Source organism: Armigeres subalbatus, chromosome 3, assembly GCF_024139115.2.
Source record: "Armigeres subalbatus isolate Guangzhou_Male chromosome 3, GZ_Asu_2, whole genome shotgun sequence".
Taxonomy (NCBI): domain Eukaryota; kingdom Metazoa; phylum Arthropoda; class Insecta; order Diptera; family Culicidae; genus Armigeres; species Armigeres subalbatus.
Genome location: NC_085141.1, coordinates 422,177,276 through 422,196,730, shown reverse-complemented (window position 1 = coordinate 422,196,730; position 19,455 = coordinate 422,177,276).

The following is a 19,455-nucleotide window of genomic DNA, read 5'->3' as shown; positions in this document are numbered from 1 at the left end:
AAATCATTTTGCGATACATAATTAAATACCCGCGCGAAATATACGGTACAATATGAACGGAGCTTTAAACTTCAAGAACAGCACTAGCGCCACACCAACAAACGGTGGCTTCAAGAACTAGTGCTTGTTTCACGGGTTGGTTATCATGTGTAGAATGTGATTTGCCCGATTCTTTATCACACACTCACTCTCATTTCAAGTTGATCGATATTTGTTACTAAAATCTACCCAATTATAACCCATTACTCGTTAGCCACATGTGAGCGTGTACACTACACCGATTCCAACCATGAATTGACGTTTATTTGTTTTTGGATTGAGCACTCACACACAAATAATATTCACGGAAAATCTTTTTTTTGAGTGTATTGCCGATTTCACCAATTTGAAGAGTTATGTGTAGATTGTGATTTGCCGCTTCATTTTCTCACACCCACTCTCATTTCGGGTTGACCGATTTTTGTTACTGAAATTTACCCAATTGGGTTATTACTCGTTAGTCATATGTAATATGTATTACTCGTTAGTCATATGTAAGCGTGTACACTAAATCGATTCCCGCCATGATTTGACGTCTATTTGTTTTCAGATTGAGCACTTACACACAAATATTATACACGGAAAATCAAACTTTCTAGAGTGTATTGAGTGTGAGAAAAAGATTACTGTGAGAAAAAAATCTCGCAAAACTCTTATAAAGTGAAAAAAGCGCAATAATGAGTGTAAGAAAAGATTCTCGCAAAACTCTTGTACAGTGCAAAAAGCGTAATAGACGAATCCAAGTAAAAATAAGAAAAAGACACACGACGGTGTTAACTTTGACAGATTCTACAGCGCAGCATTGGAAAATCATTTTAAAATACTTATATTATGCATCTCGAGATAAAATAGAATGGCAGCTAAATAAAATTTCCATTTAAAATTAGAAATTTTCCATAAACAATTAGGAAATTGCCAATAAAAAAATCAGGGTATGAGCAATAAATAATTATAAAATTTCCACAAATAAAACAAAATTTCCATAAACTATTAAGAATTTTCCACAAAACAAAAATAAATAAGCACTTTTAAAAGCAAAAATAGCAATTATAAAAGAAGAATTTTCCATAAAGAAATGAAAATGTTCCACGAAACAAAATTTCCATAAATAAATCAATATTAGCAATAAACAATTACAAAATTTTCCACAAAATAAATATTTTTTTTCCATAAAAAATTAAAAATTTTCCACAAAATAATCAATAAAGAGCAATAAAAAAATAAGAAAATTTCCATTAAAAAATACAAGAAAGCAATAAAGCTGATGAAATTTTACATGAATTTTAAACGCTTTTAAAGAAGGGGTCATCTATGGAAAAAAGCACAGTTTGATTGCTTTTTTATATTTCTTTATGGAAATTTTCTTATTTTTTTTATTGCTTTTTATTGATCATTTCGTGGAAAATTTTTATTTTGTTATGGAAAAAATATATTTATTTTGTGGAAAATTTTGTTATTTTTTATTGCTAATATTGATTTATTTATGGAAATTTTGTATTTTTTTTCGTGGAACATTTAATTTTTTTATGGAAAATTCTTCTTTTATAATTGCAATTTTTGCTTTTAAAAGTGCTTATTTATTTTTGTTTTGTTTCCACAATTTTAATTGTTTATGGAAATTTTGTTTTATTTGTGGAAATTTTGTATTTATTTATTGCTCATACCCTGATTTCTTTATTGGCAATTTTCTATTTTCTTATGGGAATTTTCTAATTGTTTATGGGGAGTATTTATTGTAGTCAAAATAGAATACTACGCCTTCCTGGTGGTTGCTTCTCAGGTAATCGCAACGGTCACTAAACACAACAGTGTCAATGAAAATCTCACCCACCATATGCACTTGCCATGATAACAACTCTCCATGTACTCAGTGACTCCGGTTGCCGCTCACTAATGCAATCGAACACTGCTGTCATTTAGCGAAAAGCACGTGGTTTTGTTTTGAGCGGGAAAATTCTGCCTATCTTTTAACATGGCGGCTATCTTGACGTTTACCTTCGCAGTCGAGCCTGCGAGAGTAAGACCGCCGCAGCATTCTAGAAAAAGATAAGCGCGACAATAATAAATTCTTGACAAATTGTAATTAAAATCTGATTGATGTATGATACGGAAAAGTTCCGAAGTTTATGATAGATACATTTTTGGAAAATATACAAAAAATGAGATGAGCTTCCAAATAAGTACTTCAGTGAGTCAAAGTTAACACCGTCGTGTGTCTTCTTCTTATTTTTACTTGGATTCGTCTATATTATGTATTTGTAACAATTATTTTCACATTATATTTCGAGTGGAAAATTAGTAGGAATGCAATTAAAAAGCACTCATTACGAAATTACACGATTTGATTGCAGCAGGAATGTATGTGAACCATCGTAAAGCCATGAAGAGTCTCGCGCATTTGTGCTCCCTCATGCAGCATGGAGAGAAACATTCGAAGAGCGGGAAATGACAGCTAAGTAACTGCCCAATAATTTTTTATTAACAAAAGTTTTTTTATTTATTTCTCATTTATAGAACAAACATAAATGAGAAATAAAAAGAACTGTTTTTAAATAAGAAAATTATTTCAGGACAATTTATTGCTTTCTGTCTCATTTTCCTTCTCACTATGTTTGAGTTATTTGAGTTCTTGAATTCTGAGGAGGTGCTGCCAACTCCTCAACGATTAGGCACGAAATAACTCATACATACATATTGTTCAATTAGATCCTTTGGACCAGTATTGGCCAACCCATACCGTTATAAAAAACTATGTTTTTGAAGTTTTTGACTCTCAAAAGTTTTGCAATTAATCATTTAGAAAATACCATGTTTCCTAATCTGTAGTGCCAAATGAATGGACAATTCCTGATCAAGACGAAAATACGGCTTGCCTCAAATTGGATAAATAGGTACTGCAAAACAAGCTTGTTGGAAAGTATTTAGTAAGTGGATGGCATCTGTTCTATCTGGTTACATTTGCGGAACGGCAACATAATCATATTTGAAACCTGGCTTGAGCGTGCTATTGGAATCGGAAAATGAAAGTTTCGATCCTAGTTTGCAGAATCAGATAAATGGTTTTGATAGCTTGGTACCAAATCATACCCAAGTACTTACTTGATACTTGATGGGCTACAGCTCTTCGATGAACCTACGCCGAATGGAGTATCCTTCTCCACTGGACTCGATCCTGGGCCAATCGCTTCCAGTCGCCCTGAACATTGAGCGCCCTCAGGTCCTCTTCAAGTGCAAAAAGCCATCGTGTACGCGGCCTTCCACGAAACCTGCGGCCTCTTCCGGGTTCTTTACTAAATATTATCTTCGCTTGACGTTCTTCCGACATACGAATAACGTGATCAGCCCACCGTAGTCTGCCGTGTATTACTAGTATTATTATTATTATTTATTCAGACTAAGGCCGAAGTAGCCTGTGTGGTATATAAGAGTCTTCTCCATTCAGCTCGGTCCACGGCTGCACTTCGCCAACCACGCAGTCTGCGGAGGGTCCGCAAATCGTCCTCCACCTGATCGATCCACCTTGCGCACATCGCCTTCTTGTACCCATCGGATCGTTGTCGAGAACCATTTTCACCGGGTTATTGTCCGACATTCTGGCTACGTGCCCGGCCCACCGCAGTCGTCCGATTTTCGCGGTGTCAACGATGGATGGTTCTCCCAACAGCTGATGCAACTCGTGGTTCATTCGCCTTCTCCACGTCCACGTCCGTCCACCGTCCGCCATCTGCACCCCACCATAGATGGTACGCAGCACTTTCCTTTCGAAAACTCCGAGTGTGCGTTGGTCCTCCACGAGCATTGTCCAGGTCTCGTGTCCGTAGAGGACCTCCGGTCTAATGAGCGTTTTGTAAATTGCCAGTTTTGTACGGCGGCGAACACTATTCGATCGGAGCGTCTTGCGGAGTCCAAAGTACGTACGATTTCCAGCCACTATGCGTCTCCTCATTTTCGAAAGTCACCAGTGAGCCCAAGTACACCAATTCTTCTACCACCTCGATTTCGTCACCACCGATGCAAACTCGCGGTGGGTGGCTCACATTGTCTTCTCTTGAACCTCTACTTCGTCTTCGACGTGTTGATGACTAGTCCGATCCGCTTGGCTTCCCTCTTCAGTCTGATGTAGGCTTCCTCCATCTTCTCAAAGTTACGTGCCATAATATCTATGTCGTCAGCGAAGCCAAATAGCTGGACGGGCTTATTGAAAATTGTTCCACTCGTGTTAATCCCTGCTCTTCGTATTATCCCTTCCAAAGCGTCAAAGTGTCAAAGAATCGGTTCACTTCAATCTTCAAATGAACGAGGCTTGTGAAGGAAATTGGTTCTTGGGTATTACAGTTGTACATGGCATGAAGAATGGTAATTATGGTGTTTTATATCATTCGCCAAGTTCAAGGGACCAGCGTTCTATTGAATTTTTAGAGAACTTGTTTGAAATGTTTGTCGATTTAAGTAAACTACATGTAATAGCTGGTGATTTTAATATCAATTGGTGTGACGACATTTCGAATCATTTGAAGCGTCTGACTGAGTTTAACAATTTGAAACAAAAGCTTGTGGATTACACGCGAATTTCCCGACACAGTAGAACTATAACTGATCATGTTTATTCTAATGTTGACTCTGTAAACTCAGTTACAGATACTTGTTTGAAAAAACCGATCATGAAACTTTGGTGATAAATGTAGAAACTATTAATATACTTGATGATTTTGTTAAATTAAAGTGTTGGAGGAAATATTCGAAACAAGCTGTTTCGAATCTTGTTGCGAGAAACAAGGATTTTCAAGTTATTTCCGGGAACTTGGATCAGAAAGCAGCTGTTCTAACGAACGTTCTGAAATCGAGTACCAATAAGTTAATAGAAGAGAAATTTGTATCTTTGAATAACTCGAAAAGTTGATACAATTTAGACCTCAAACGCAAAAGAGTTAAATTGTACAAGAGATTTTTGTGAAGACGTAGTCATAATAATTGGAATAGGTACAAGATCGCCAAGATCGCGCGGAACACATATTCACAATCGTTGAAAACAACGCGTAGTGAATATATTCAGAGGAAAATTGATCAGCATCAGAACAACAGCAGGGAGTTATGGAAAATTTTAAAATCTTTGTTAATACCCAATTGTTCCAAGCCGCGGTCCATGACTTTCAATGGCCCAATAGAACAGTCCGAACAAACAATTGCTTGTAATTTCAATAGATATTTCATCGATAGTGTTTTATCAATCAATCAATCTATTGATTTGGTTCATGAACCCGATGAAATTGAACAGCCGGTTAATAGTAGATGTAGGTTCGAGTGTTTTCGCCCAATTACAATTGATGAACTTAAAAACATACGCTTTTCATCAGGTAAAACGGCTGGAGTTGATAACGTTAACGCTAGAGTTTTACAAGATTGTTTTCATGTCATTGAACACAAACTGCTGGACCTCATAAATGAATCACTGAGAACCGGGCACGTGCCGCAGGTTTGGAACGAATCTCTTGTGATTTCTATTCAAAAGTTGCTGGAACGATTAAAGCCGAAGAGTTTCGTCCCATCAACATGTTGCACACATTAGAAAAAATATTAGAACTTGTTGTCAAAGGCCAGTTAGTTACATATTTGAATAGTAATAACTTGCTAATACAAGAACAATCGGGATATCGAGAAGGACATTTTGTGAAACAGCATTGAACTTGGTGCTAGCCAAATGGAAAGAGAACATGGAGCGTAAAGATACTATAATTGCTGTATTTTTCGATCTAAAATGCGCATTTGAGACAATTTTTAGGCCCTTATTGTTGGAAAAATAAAGCGCTTTGGAATTACGGGTTCTGCATATGAATGCACAGTGGGAAATCCGATTTCAAAGGTGAAAAAAAATTGATAACTTTCTTCATGGACAACTTACAGAAGAGATCAAGAGCTTATTCGAATGGGAATTTTGGAAAGAATTCAGTGTGTGCTGTTTCATGGACGTGGAACGCTTCTGTATGTAGTTATTTTTGCTCGTTTTGCCCTGATGCCCCATATATCGCTTCCAAACTATTTGTCATTTTATATTTAAGACATTGTTCTAAAATTGTATTCATCTCTTCACTGTGGATCCATAGAAGGGCACTAAATATAAAAAAAATATAAAAAAATATATAATAGTTGGAAATTTAATAGATTTTGGGGTCAAACTAGCATCAAAGTGTGTGCAATGTGCAATTTTCATGTATTCTGTAAAAATAGTAATATTTACAGATAAGTGTTGATATTATTGTCTCAAAGTGTTGAACAGGTATTGACAAATGTTTGCCGAACAAAAATTAATGAAATAGTGATTCCGATTCAAAAGTTGCTGGGACGATTAAAGCCGAAGAGTTTCGTCCTATCAATATGTTGCACACATTAGAGAAAATTTTGGAACTAGTAGTAAAAGGCCAGCTCCTTGAGTATCTGAATAGAAATAACTTGCTGATACCGGAACAATCGGGATATCGAGAAGGTCATTCTTGTGAAACCGCATTGAACTTGGTATTAGCTAAATGGAAGGAAAATGTGGAGCGTAAAGATACGATTGTTGCTGTGTTCTTGGATCTAAAACGCGCTTTTGAGACAATTTCTCGGCCCTTTTTGTTGAGCACATTCAATCGCTTTGGAATTTCGGTATCTGCATACAATTGGTTTGGAAGCTATTTGTCTGAGAGATCTCAAAGGACTGGTTGTTATGATTCTGTTTCTAGGCCCTTGGAGAACACGCTAGAGTGCCACAGGAAGTGTATTAGGGCCTATTTTATTCATTATGTATATAAATGACATGCGACGAGTCTTACGATTTTGTGATATAAATCTTTTGCTGATGACACCGTGATATTCATTGCAGCTAAAAATTTAGCAGATGCCGTTTCACGCTTGAACGAGGATTTACACTCTCTAAGTAGATGGTTGAAATACAAGCAATTGAAATTGAATATTAATAAAACAAAATACATGGTAATTTCGCGAACCCGAGTAAATGAGGATGTCTCTGTTAAAATTGATGATGAGACAATTGATCGCGTCCGCGATATTAAATATCTTGGCGTGATTATTGATGACAAGCTAAAATTTGACATACATATTGACAATGTTATCAAGAAAATAGCCAAGAAGTATGGAATGCTCTGTCGATTAAAACACGATTTGACTATTGGTAGCAAAATACTCTTGTATAAATCAATCATCTCTCCTCATCTGGATTTTTGCCCTTCCATCCTTTTCTTGGCTAACGAAACACAAATATCGAGATTGCAGCGCTTACAAAATAAAATAATGCGTTTGATTTTAAAATGTGATAGATTCACTTCCTCAACTTTCCTGTTGGACGCCTTACAATGGCTGTCAGTGAAGCAAAGAATAGTGTACTTGACTATGGTGTTCATTTTAAAGTAATAAACGGTTTACTGCCTCGATATTTGTGTGATCGAATTGAAAGAGGAAGTGATATTCATAGTTATAATACTAGACACGCGGATAATGTGAGAACACCCTATTTTCTGTATGGCGCTTCACAAAACTCTTTGTTTTTAAAGGTATAAATGTTTTCAATTCGATGCCTTCACACATCAAACGTGCAGTCACGCTAACACAGTTTAAGAGACAATGTATTTCACACGTCAAAGCTGCCTTTTGAACAGCTACCCGGCAATTTTTTACCCGTTAACACATGTATCTTGACGAAGTTTTTAACAACGGATGATTTTTATGGACCATTTTTATTTTTATCATTTATTGAGGCATTAATAAGCTATGACGTTCGCCTCGATGATGATGATGGATTTTAATTTATTGACGTAGTTTATTTTTGAACCTTTCTTTGTGTAGTCTACAAAAGTTTGAGCATCGCGCGCGGATTACAGATATGAATGATTTTGAATTTATTTAAAAACTTGCATATTTCGAACTGTTGAATCATGCTCTTGAATTAGTAGTAAGCCTTCTGGTAGATTATTTTGTACTCGCGGTTGTTCCGAAACTTTTGTTATCGACGGAGCGGTTACACAAGTTTTGATGTTTGGTTGTCGAACCTAATGATCCATGTTCAGATACATGTGAGTTTTAGATTGCGATATTGGTTTGTGAAAAGAACGCGATGTTTGGCGGAGCTTTTGAAATCTGTGCGAGAGGTTTCACAAGTTTAGCTTTTGATGAGCTCCATGTATCACTACTGTTGATTACAAAAATTCTAGGTGTAGTTCTTTAGTTCATTTTACCAATTTATTTTTGCTGTACAGTATGGAATTTTATTTTGGATTTTATATCTGTATATACAATCGGATCGTTTGTTTGCAAAACCGATTACATTGATCTTATTTAATTATCTTAAAGATAACTCGTCCAGCTCAAACCTTTGTAGGGGTATGTGGCGGGACCATCATCATCATCATCATCAATAAATCGTTTCACAAATATTTTATTTGGTTATTTATTGAGTAAAAACGATTTTAAAAACTTTTGAATAGCACCGATGCCAAACATTTCCAAACCAGACGAGTTTGTACAATCCCATTTAATTCCACCACTTAATTTCGTTAAGTGGTGGAATTAAATAGGATTGTACAAACTCGTCTAATGACAAGTGACTGAAATTCTGTTTTCCTTATCTTTGTAGATCCATACATAGCACTATACATATTTTGTTGGAAAAGTTGGAAATTTAAGGGATTTTGGGGTCTCTAAAAATTTTAAAAATAATCATCAAACTGCATCTATGTGAATTTTCCATGTATTCTATAAAAATAATAATACCCAAGAAATCATTTACACTATTTTACATCGAATGATCATTTAGGGTTAATATACGGTGATTTAAAAACTTGTAAGCATTGATGCAGCTTTACATATGGTCAATTTTGACGAAATCTACAGCCTATTGTTTATTCAGATATTTACAGATAATAGTTGATATTATTGTCATAAATTTTTTAACTGAACCCTTGGATTTTTTTCAATACAATCTACGAATCTACGAAATTATAATTGAATCAAGGTTACTTCATCATTTCTTAACCCAGAATCATTGAGCTATATTATTTCATAAGGGGAATTTGGGTGAATCGTCATGAGAAAAGAATATTTCCTACCTATTCCTATCTATTATCACATCGACTAATATATTTACTCTTATCTAATTGTGCAAACGGATATGGTTTGGGAATGATTGGCATCGGCACTTTTCAGAAGCATTTTAAAAATCCGGTTTTACCCAATAAATCAAAAAACATAACACTTGCGAAAAGAATGATTTCATTAGTAATTGTTTCGCAAACATTGATCAATGTCTGTAGAACATTTTGGGAGAATAATAATGTTTTTATTAATTTTTACAGAATACATGAAAAATTCACGTAAAGTGCAATTTAATACTTATTTGACCCCAAAATCCCTTAAATTTCCAACTTTTTCCAACAAAATATGTATAGTGCTATGTATGGATCTACAATGAAGAGGAAAACAGAATTTCAGTGTAATCTTTGAAAGATAAAAGTACCAAAATATGAAAAATTTTGATGTATGGGACATTGGGGCAAAACCAGCTTAATAACTACATACAGAAGTGTCTCATGTCTATAAAACATCACCCACTGAATTTCTTGGAAAATTCGCTTTGGAGTAAGCCCTTAACCTTATCTGTGAGTCGCTCGTGAGAATAGTTATCCTATTTTATATGAAAAGTTACAATCAATGAGCTGTATGACCCCCAAATCCCCTATAATTCAATATTTTTAATGAATCATATGATTATTTGTTATTTTCATTATATCATTTAAAAATATCAATTAAATTAACATTACTACATCATTTCCTTGCTGAGAACCATTGAGCTATATTATTTCATAGGGGAATTTGGGCAAAAAGGTAAGAAAAAAGAGTATCTCCCAACACCTCCTATCTATGATCACATCAAGACTCATAACATATGACTATTCTTGTCTAGTTGTGCTATCGGGTATGGTTTGGAAATGTTTGGCATCGGTGCTATTCAAAAGTTTTTAAAAATAGTTTTTTACTCAATAAATAGGGGAAAAGTGGGTTAAACCGACACCCTAAGCAACTTTACAGTTCCCCAATCTAGGAAGCAATTTTCCGGCCTAGAAATTTCATACAAGCATACTTTGGCTCTTCAGTCCATGAGGTCTCAGGACAATATTTCGTGATAGAATTTGATTTATGATGAAAACGTGAACAGCCCATCTTCCTGTCCAACCATCTGGAGTGTGTTTAAGATCGACACCACATGAGGGTAAAACTGACACATCAAGTCGTTATAAAATCAAACATCAGAACAATTCTAAATGATGTTACAACATAATTGAAAATGTTTAACAACATTCATTTTGATATTTGTGTATAAAATTCATGTTTAGGGATCACTCATAAACGATGGTTGAACAAAATTTGATATATTTGAAATCATCACCACATATCATATTTTATTTATTTTCTTTAGTGGATCGAGTAAAAATATATAAAGTATAAGAATGTTATTAACAAATTTACTAACTACTGTAAATATTGACCTACAATTAAATTTCACTTATTTTAAAAAGTTGTTTATAATGGTGATTTATAATAAATGTGTATAGTAAAGTTATGACAAGAAATGAAAAAGACGTTCCGTAGTAGACACGCTACATGTTTACAGGGGTGAAAATGGATCAGGAAAGAACAACACTAGAGAACGGATTGAATATATCTAAGAGCAAAAAAAGCTCAAAAATATGGTTCTTCTTTGAGCGCTATTGTTATCTGACCTGCAGGTTTTCCTTGATGACTCAATATTACCCCGTAGACCTATTGTCACGCAAAATGATGATATGGTATGTAATCAGTCTAATTAAGTTATATTCCCCGACGCCTCTTATTCCAATCCTTGAATTATATTATGCGAATGATGAGTCTAATAAATCAGAGGTATTTCGTGATTCGATGGCAGGTGTCGATTTTACCCCAACTAATAACATAATAATGTTGAGCTACATGTGGATGTTTATAATTAGAAAAGTTAACTATTTTTCCACAACATATACAAAATGATGTTCAATTATGGATCAGAGATTGATTAAATACTGAAAATCAACAAATTATTGTCGAAAAAGCTTATACACCGATGCCAAAATTTTACATAACTCATCTTCTCAATGGTGATCAATGTTAATTGTCTGTTCATTGTGACTCTTACACGTCTCCGCCAGTTACAAAATTGCTAGAAATACAAGAAATTAAACGTTTATTCAAAGTGTGTCGAAATTATGTCCGATAATCACTTGAAATCAGAAATTTGAAGCAGTGTCGGTTTTACCCACAATTCCCTAACCAAATAAAACATTTGTGAAACGATTTATTTCATTTAATCCGACGCTCTTTCAGAGCGTCTTCGACACTGCAAGTCGAAACCGATGAGCAAATCTATCAATCCGACTCTTTCTCAGAACGTCTTCGACATTACAAATCGAAACGGATGAAAAACAAGTAATTTATTCCGGCGCTCCCTTCGCTTTCATTTGACTTCACAAATCAAAACTGAAGAAAAATGTCCCAATCACGCCCATAGGATACTTTTAAAACAATAATTTCTAACCAGGCAACCCGGCAGGATCGCCAAATATGCGGCCTAATTCCGCCGAGCGATAGGCTGACCAGATCATTTCGGTGAAAAAATGGGACACACGCGTTTGTAAAACGGGACATGTCAAAAAACCTTGTAATAAAATACAAGAGCTGTGCCAACTTCGAAAATTATGGGCTTAATTTTCATTTTCTATGAATTTAGAAATATTTTAGAGTGAATCATTTTACCTTTTATTGTATTATATTAGTAGTGGAAAAATACTGAACTGAATTTTTTTCACTTATCAAAAGGACGCGGACAAAAAAAAGAGGAAGTAACAGAAAATTACGCATCTTTCAATATTTACAAAAAATGGGGAATTTTTAAATTTTATTTTAATCTACTCTTACATTTTTATTGACCAATATCAAAAACTTTTCCAATTCTGAACAATTGAAAATACCAAACAATAGTCAAAGTACCCCAAATCTAATTATTTCACAGTCCTTATTGATCGAAATTGATTTATGATGCTAATAGTACCCTCACACCTCGGAAATCTTGTCCATTGATTTGGTTCCCATGTGCTCCCAAAAAAAGCGAGACTCATACAATTTCGTCGCGAAAAGTAAAAAAAATCTTGGCCAATTTATAGTCTGGTTTACAGCCCGGATTCTCGGAGATTTTCGACGGTTTGTATTTTAAATCGGGCCGAATTTTTAATTGTTCACAAGGGAATCCATAAATCTCGTCCACACGCTTGGGAGCGAAATTTTGCAGAAAAACTCCTGAACTAGCCTTAAAGTACGTGGGGATCTTGAAGCCCCAAACGCAATTCACCGAAAATATTTATATGGGCAAACTATCAAATCTGCCGTTTCAGTCGCTGTTCCGCTGTATTGCGTGGGGCCTTAAATTTAGCCTTCAACCTAACAAAATTTTCCCTTGGTTTGGAACTGCCTTAAACTTGATTTTGTTCAGTTGATTTATAAATTTTTATTTTTTACGCCGTCGTTTTTTTTTACTATGGATGATTTTGATATATTCACAATTATTCAGAAAGTCTTTGAATGATTCGAAAAGAATGAAATGATTGAACAATACGTGGTAAAGCAGATTTGAAAAACAAATTGAACTACCTTTTTCGGAACATTCAAAAAGAATAATCTAAAATGAATTTAATCTGAAAATTAGAACGTCTGTCCCTGCGCTTCTGACTAATCTCTCCAAAAAAAGGACGCAAATAAAAAACGAACAATGTGAAATCAATGAGAAAACGGAACAAATTGAGGATTTTTAGATTACGACGGAACAGCACAAAAAGGACTAAAAAAGGCTGTCCCGTTAAATACGGTACGCCAGACAGTTATTTTAACTTTTAACAGTTTCAGAGCTCTCCTAATTCCTAACAATGTGAAGTATATTTTTCGGTGTTGACATTATTTTTTCAATAACAGAGAGGTAATTAATTACCTTTCATCAACATGTGGAAAGAATGGAGTATTTAACAGTCACATTATAATTTGGTGCCGTTTTTATTCTCAATCCCAATTGATTACACGAGCCATGGAACAACGTCAGTGCGGAAGGGAAATGAGAGTGCAGCACATCAATGAGATCGGTTTGGCAAGATAAGACACAGCCAGTCTTCTGCCACAAACGCGGAACGGATTTAAAGCGTATTTGAATTTTTCTAAAGGTTAACACCGCCTCAGGCTCATCGACCGTCCCATGGGGTTGACCAAACCGTTCTGATAAATATCGCGGAATAAAATACAGATGACATATTCCATCCGTTTGTTTGATCCAACGCTGACTGACAATGATGATGATGAGTTGTGGGATTATTTCCCCGGCGGCTGTCGTCTGGTTTGCTTATACATTTTGAAAATCGTGATTAGCACCTGAGAGCAAACAGTTAGCTTGGTCGTCAGCGCGTTTTGAGGATGCTGGCAAATGTAGCTTTATTTTCTTTTAGAAAGAAAACCATCAGCATTATTCACGACAGAAAGTGATAAATGAGTTCTCAATCCCCTCAATTATCGATTCAAAAGCCGTTGCAGAGCAGATTGAATAGCTGCATGGGAGACGACGTGGACGATGGATGGGGCCAACCAACAACGCAGCAAAGCCGTCAGCAGCGATCGGAGAAGGGGTGGAAAATTGTTAAGGTGCCAGGATAATGGCACTCTCGGGAGAACACGCGCCGGAACAAGTGATTGCCTGTTGTCGTTTTTGTCGTCGTTTTGAGGTTTGCTGGAACAGCTCCAGCCATTCGAGTTCGATTGCTCCGCTTCTATTTTATACTAAGCGCCGAGACCGATGAATAGCTGCGGTCTTGTGGTTAGTCCTATGTAATTGAGGGGGCGGACAGTTGGAACTAGTTTGCAAGTGAATGGATTTGCTGAGCGGAAATTGAAATCAATCTGGTTGGTAATGGCTATTTAGATTACGATCAGTGTTTGCGAACATGATATTTATAATGTTGTTTGCAGACCAATTGATTCAGTTTATTGATAATTTCATCAATAGATTATTATTATTTATCTGAAGTAGTTGCTTCAGTCACTGAAGTTGATTCTATTAGACATAGTTTTGTCGCTTATTGCGGAACTTAATGGTAGGTTTTATTTAAATTCACTGAAAAATGTTTTTTGCAATTCCTGATCATAATACATGGCATCTTCGAGTGATAAAACGGCCTACTTTTCCATACCAACAAAATGGGTGCTTTAATGAACATTATGCAACTCAAATGGGTTGCATAATATCCATTATAGCACTCATTTGGGTGCTATAATGAAAAACCAACATCGGAACAGTAGTTACATGACTACATTTTGCTGAATTAGCTTGGGATAGTGTTCAGATAGTGTATTCTCTGCGTCGCGTAATAAATGAAATAGTTTGATGGACATAACATCAGAATTTTCCAAAGGCGACTTCATCTATCGCTTCAAGGCATGTAGAGCTATGCGATGTGGCACGATAACATAGAATCTGAATGTTCTCTGCAGCAACATTATTTATTGGCAAGAATTATCATGTGGAGTAAATATTCTTTAGTATTTTGGTACAGATTTATCATAACAAAGCTCATTTTTCGTCATTGCGAAAAATAGCGTGTGCAACTCGTTGCAAAACTCGATTTTTTCAGCACTCATAGTATTTATCCAACTCGGCAAGCCTCGTTGGATAAACGTACAACTCGTGCTGAAAAAATCATCTTTTTGCAACTAGTTGCACAAACTACTATTATAAGCTGAGCCAAAGCCAGTAATAGCCAGCTATAAATAATTGATTAACAACAAAATAGTACTTTGGACGTGTACGAAATACCTGTAGTATTTTTTATATTTCCATCAATAACATCATCGTTAACAGTGACATCCGGAACAGTAATGATGACAACCGTACACACAAAATATCGCATTTGATGTGGTGTCCTTCTCGAGTGTGAGAATATTGTCGCTACATTCAACGTTTCTATGTCGTAAATCCACCAAATAACAACGGGACCAGCTCTCCTACGACATATCTTGTGGCTTGCGAGAGTTGTTCTCCAGGGTCATAAATAAAACCAAAAGGACAGAACGGTGAATAAATATAAAACTCATGTACTGGCGTGGAGAAGATTTGAAAAAGACAGTCATAACATCAGGAAGAGGAAAAGCATGGCACGAGAAAATCAACATAATCTCACTCGAAATACACTCGCATTTTTACGAGTCAGATGCGAACGGTAGGGTATTGTTGTTTACAGGTTGGCTAAAATCATTCAGTCGTTCTTAAGTGCAAAATTAGCTTAGAATCACTTTTGACTAACGATATACTTTTGAAAAATGTTAAAATTTAGAATTGAAAAGTATATCATTTTTAATTGAAATATACCATTCTAATATTTCGACGAGAGTTCGACCGTATCACACAATACAAGACATGTATGAGACACTGAAGTACGTCTCCTTATGACACGTTGAGACATTTCACTGAAATCCATAAACATTATTTAGCTTTTCTGTTCAGTTGTTTTTTATTCCTTGTTACAAAGCTAATTTTGTACAATGTGAATAATACAATGTTGAAGTATGTCTATTTCGGCCAACTGATATGAACAAATACCTGTCTGTGCATCCGTCTGTGAGTATGGTGAGGGAGATGATGATCCGGCAACTATTACACTTGTCAACTTGTGGGAAACTGTCCTGAGGGTACGAGGAAGCAGGAAACATGCATGCAGCGGGATGATGTATGTTGAATGAAATTCCTCATGCTCCAAAACAACGCTTTTCAAATGTCCCACTCCCAAATGGCAGCAGTCGCACCAGGAATCTCACCAAGAATCGCACCGGCAACACTTACAGCAGGAACGGGCGGATGATGCTTCTGTGAAAACACAAATCACCGCTCTGGAAATTCAAAACATCTTTTACCGGAGCACCGGGAAGCATCAATAGAAGATGAATATGAAAATTCACTTCCAGCTTTCCCTTTGAGGCGGCATGTTTTATTAATGGGAGGCCCGCAAACGCAGGTAAAAAGGGTAGTCTGCCGCTGCCGGAAAAGCTTTTGAAGTCGATTTGCGGCGAACCGCTGAAATCGTTCTTGAGTAATTTCGAATTTCTATGGATCTCAATTATCCTAATAAGATTAAACAGGGTCAAAGAAAGATTCTCTCCTACTTTGCATTGCAGGGCTCACCGATTTCATTCAACGTTTGCAACGTTGGTCGGAAAATTATCCGCAGCATTTCCATTGTCATTCAAGAAAAGTGATCCAAGTCGACTGCGCCATATGTTTTGTTTCGCAGCGTACTGCGATGCGTTTATTTTCCTTCCACGACCAATATGCACTTAATGTATGCGCTCGCTAACTTATGAATTGACTCTGCTCGGCACTTTGAGTAAGAAACCTGCTTCGCATCCAAAACCGTCATGAGTAGATTTTCTCTAAGTTCTATATTTATTTATTCATTACTAAGAACATACATCATTCTTCCCCCTTCTGCTTCGTCACTAGTGGATCTCATCTTGGGCCAGTTGGGATTAGTTCATTCAGTTTGCTGCTTGCCATCAACCGTGCTTCCTTCTCCGTGGATAAGGTAGGGGTGCCATTTGTGGCTTTGAAGATTTACCTGAATGCTGTTTTCAGTATCTTATTCTTTGTGTATATAGTTCGTAAAAAAAAGTTTAGCATTCACATAATTGTCCTGATATTAGTGAGGAAATATGTCGTGGTGAATATGTCGAAAACCAAAACATTTTACTATGACCACAATTTGCCCATCGTCCCTAAGTTTTCTATCTATAAGAGCCAAGCACCAAACGGGTTATTTTTAGCAAAATTATCTAACCATACGATGGAAGACTTTCTCTCTAGTGATGTAGGATCGTGATGGTGGAAAATCGTCCAGAGATGACTGTTTGATACACCTGTTTATAACACTTCGTTTTAATGAAATGCAGAATGCTAAATGTTGGAAATTTCGGCTCGCCAAAAAAGTGATTGAGGATTTATTTTTGATCCGGTTGGAGAACCTTCTAATGATTTTGAAAGAGGAATATTATTTGTTTTCAATATACTCAAGTAGTAGAAATGTATTTTTGATGCTTCCAGGCCACATGCTAACGAGATGGTCATCTGGTTTTTGGTTTTCTTTTTTGATGTTTTCCGACTATGATTATGGTCATGATCTCGCCATATGCCCAAATATTTGTATTGGATGAATTATCATTAAGAAAGTAAGTCGGATTTGCAACACAAACAACGATCAGATTATTGAATCAGACATTGAGTTCATATTATTTATGCAAAGTTCGCACAAGTATTTGAAAAAAAACTTTCAATCGCTTTGGACTTTATTTAGTGAGCAAAAATGCCATCATACTTTTAGGATATTATTGGAGTTTTGCTCATTATCCTTACAATATCGCTCTGCTTGGGAATCCATCGGAAGGCGTTTTGGCGTTGGACAATATAAATGTCCTGCAGGAGCAAGGAGAAAATACCTTTTGATTACTCGCCATCGCCAACAGGTATTTATCGAAACCTTGCATGGCAACCTGTAAGCTGGTTGATGTTTCTTGGAGTGCGTTTGGAGGATATGGCTAAAGATTTGGAAGCTTTCAATACATAATGTTCACCCAGCGCAACGCTTGAGAGCTAATCGATAAATAATTTTGCTGTTGATTTGTTGTTGTCGCCTTTTTTTTTTTTTAACTAATTTTATTTGCTAATTATCTAATACATGCATTCATCTCTTCGACTAGGTGTTCCGTGTTTTCTTAACACTATCATCCTTACTTGCTATGTTACTTTTTAGTTCTTATTAATACATTTCAATTGCCTCTGGCAGTTAGAATTTTTCCTCTGGTTGAATTGAACCATGTAGGAATTACAATGTTTTCAACTTAAACTAAACTTAACCTATTTTATACTAAGGGTACAAGGAGTTAATCGTTGCAATAGAAGATTGCAACGATTTTTGTCTAAAATTGGAAACTATTTTGTTGGACATTTGTTGCAATGTCTCAATATTAGAAATTCTATGAAGTTCATTGGTACTATACCACGGAGGCAACTTCAGAATCATTTTCAAAATTTTATTTTGAATCCTCTGGAGTGCCTTCTTTCTGGTATTGCAGCAACAAGCCCATATTGGCACAGCATACAACATGGCAGGTCTAAAAATTTGTTTGTAAATCAAAAGTTTGTTCTTAAGACAAAGTTTTGATTTTCTGTTTATAAGTGGATATAGGCACTTAATATATTTGTTACATTTGGCTTGAAGGCCTTCAATGTGATTTTTGAAAGTATATTTTTGATCTAGCAGAAGTCCTAAATATTTAGCTTCGCTAGACCAATTAATTGGAACCCCATTCATAGTGACAATATGTCTGCTAGAAGGTTTCAAATAAGAAGCTCTCGGCTTATGTGGGAAAATTATAAGCTGATTTTTGGAAGCATTCGGGGAAATTTTCCATTTTTGCAATTACGTGGAGAAAATATCCAAACTTTTTGCAATCTACTACAAATGACACGAAGGCTACGCCCTTTGGCTGAGAGACCTGTGTCATCTGCAAACAAAGATTTTGACACCCTGGTGGTAAATCAGGTAAGTCAGAAGTAAACATGTTATACAATATGGGCCCCAGTATGCCGCCATTGGGGACACCAGCCCTTACAGGTAATCTATCAGATTTAGAATTCTGATAGTTTACCTGCAGTGAGCGATCTGATAAATAATTTTGGATCAGTTTAATAATGTACAGAGGAAAATTAAAATTCATCAATTTTACAATCAAACCTTCATGCCAAACACTGTCAAATGCTTTCTCTATATCAAGAAGAGCAACTCCAGTCGAATATCCTTCAGATTTGTTGAGCCGAATTAAGTTCGTAACTCTTAATAACTGATGAGTGGTTGAATGCCCATGGCGAAAACCAAATTGCTCATCAGCAAAAATAGAATTGTCATTAATATGAACCATCATTCTATTTAAAATAATCTTTTCAAACAGTTTGCTTATTGAAGAAAGCAAACTTTTTGGGCGATAACTACAAGCCTCAGCTGGATTTTGTCCGGCTTCAAAATTGGAATAACTTTGGCTTTCTTTTTTCGTTTATCTGGAAAGTATGCTAATTAAAAATATTTGTTGAATAAATTAACCAAAATGGATAAAGAGCTCTCAGGAAGTTTTTTGATAAGTATGTAGAAAATACCATCATCACCCTGGGCTTTCATATTTTTAAATTTTCTAGTAATAGATCTCACTTCATCCAAATTAGTTCCCAACGAAGGGTCAAAAACATTCTCTTGATTGAGAATGTCTTCGAAGCTCCGTGTAACC